The sequence below is a fragment of the Sus scrofa genome, chromosome 2 (assembly GCF_054392235.1).
Source record: "Sus scrofa isolate SSC_HxYL_T2T_F1_AM1 chromosome 2, Sscrofa_HxYL_maternal_Yorkshire_Landrace_v2.0, whole genome shotgun sequence".
Lineage (NCBI taxonomy): Eukaryota > Metazoa > Chordata > Mammalia > Artiodactyla > Suidae > Sus > Sus scrofa.
The window spans coordinates 12,388,150-12,390,386 of NC_139384.1; the positions used below are offsets into that span (position 1 = coordinate 12,388,150).

At 50.3% G+C, this 2,237-nt stretch overlaps 1 protein-coding gene across 5 annotated transcripts in view; it reads left to right on the top strand.

Moving 5' to 3' along the window:
- GLYATL2 (glycine-N-acyltransferase like 2) overlaps positions 1-2,237 on the top strand; it is a 57,836-nt gene that overhangs the window by 3,109 nt on the left and 52,490 nt on the right. The window lies entirely within an intron of this gene.

Below are 2,237 nucleotides of genomic sequence, written 5' to 3' on the forward strand. Positions count from 1 at the left end.
ACAACCTGCTGCATAGGTTGTAGATGCAGCTTCGACCCATTGTTGCTGTGGCTGTGGTATAGGCCTCAGCTGTTGCTCTGATTAGACCCTTAGCCCAGGAACTTCCATATGCCACAGGCGTGGCCTTCAAACAAAACAAACCAAACAAACATCATCATGTGGTAAAGACCACTCACAAGGTTTGGAGAGGTGAGAATTTATCAGATACTAAAGCCACGCCTGAAAGAACCAGGGCATAAGGTCAGTGCTTTGGGATAGTGACTCTTTCATGAACCCTCGAAGATGCCTCTCGCCCCCACCACTGCCCCCCCAAATCCTAACAGAGTGGGATGATTTCTGTATTTAGAATTGCAAACACATGTTCTGGGAACAAAGACCCCATTGCCTCTACCTGGGAGAGTATCAGAGATTCAGACTTGAACTCAATGGATGAGGAGGGGTAGGTGTTTTATGGCAGAGTTGAGGGAAGCTGTCATCAGATGCACAAAGGCAAAAGCATCTAGAGTCCTGGCCCCTGGGAGGACTGGGGCTGAAGGCCTGCATATCCTAGTCCAGAGCTGACCCTGGATACATCAAAGCACGGCTGGGGCTGGGGGCAGGGGTGGCAATGGTCTCTTCCTCTTCCCCATGAGTTAACAGTGGGACCCCCCTCCCTTTGGTTTGGAAGCTCTCCCCCCTTTTAAGGGAAGATCAGAGAGGCAGCTCTAAGTTTCCAGCACCAGCCTAGAGTCAGTCCTGAAGTCCTAACAGTACCCACCCTATGCTAGGACGATAATGCACCCTGGGAGGGTAAAGTCCTCCCTCCCAGAACACCAGCCGCTCCAATAAGGAGGCTGCCAGAAAGCCAGGAGGGTATGCTTCTCTCCATCATCTATCTATCTTTATCTCTTTATTTATCTGTCATCTATCTATCTCTTTTCAGTAAAAGAAATACAGGGTGGAGGTTGCCTGGGGCCAAGACGCCACTGTGAGCCCTATGGTTTCGTGTCCTCACTTGCACACTGGGACTCGGGAACCCCAGGCTGTGCTCATCTCTCAGTTCAGGGGATGGCTCAGGACTGGGCCAGCTTTAGGTCCAACTAAGAGGCCCAGTGATCCCACTGTCTCTTGGTGACTTGCATTTCCAAGCCTTATTTAATCATGAGAATTTCTACAAGGAGACCTGCCCCACAGGGTTCCAGGCCACTGCAGGAATTTCAGGCTCTGGGACTTGGACACACATGAACCCCTTCACTTAATCCGTATCCCTAGTGGGGACTTTGTGGGTCTCACTGGATCTTCACAGTCACCCTTTGAGCTAGGTCTGACTTTAGCCCCATTTCACAGATTAGGAAACAGGATGGTTTACCAGAGGACTAGTTGAGAGGAAGGAGGTGAGTTAGAGGAGTTTAACCCAAGTGCCTCAAAGCCTCTTAGGAGCATGCAGGGAGACCTTAGACAAGCTCCTTTGCCTCTTGAGGGTCTAGACTCCCTATTTGTTCATTAAAGAGGGCTGCCCATTTATGATTCCCTGGTCCATTCCTGTTCAAACTTAACACCTGAGTAGCTTTGAAAAACCACAGATTCTAGGAATCGATTCCAGTATAAATTCAATAGGTCCGGGGCAAGGCTCAGTAAACTGCATCCTTTAACAAGCAGAGGCATCAACAGGTCTGCCTGGGAAACTGAGACCAGGGCTTTGCAAAGTCTCTGATGCATCAGGATCCACTGGTGGGGATTCCCAGCTCCTGTGAGATCCTGATTCCCTAAGGCTAGAGTGTGGCTGAGTGGGTAGCCTGCATTTCTCAGGAGGTGATGCTAGTGCTGTTGGTGACCTCTGTTTTCATTAAACAAAACCACTCTAAGGATTTTACAAAAATTTACTAATTTTATCCCCACAACAACCATAGGAGGCAGCTGCAGTTATTCCCCTTTCAAAGGAAATTGTGGCCATAGAGATGCCAAGCAATTGGCTTCAAGGCACAAAGCAATTAGCAGAGCCAGGATTACTACCCACGCAGTCGGGCGCGATGACCTCAGTCCTGAGATATTGCTTCTCTGTTCTAATCAGCTTCCTCTACCCCAGCTCACCCCAGCACTTCCTGTGTCCGCTCCCCTGCAGTCCTGCTCCCAACCTAATGTCCCAACCTGTCCCTCCGTGACTCTGCCTCACAGCTCCTGGGACCGAGATTAACGTTGGCAGTCCCTTTCCAGGACCGCCCTGGCACTCCAGGAGCCAGAAAGAACCTCCCCCAGCC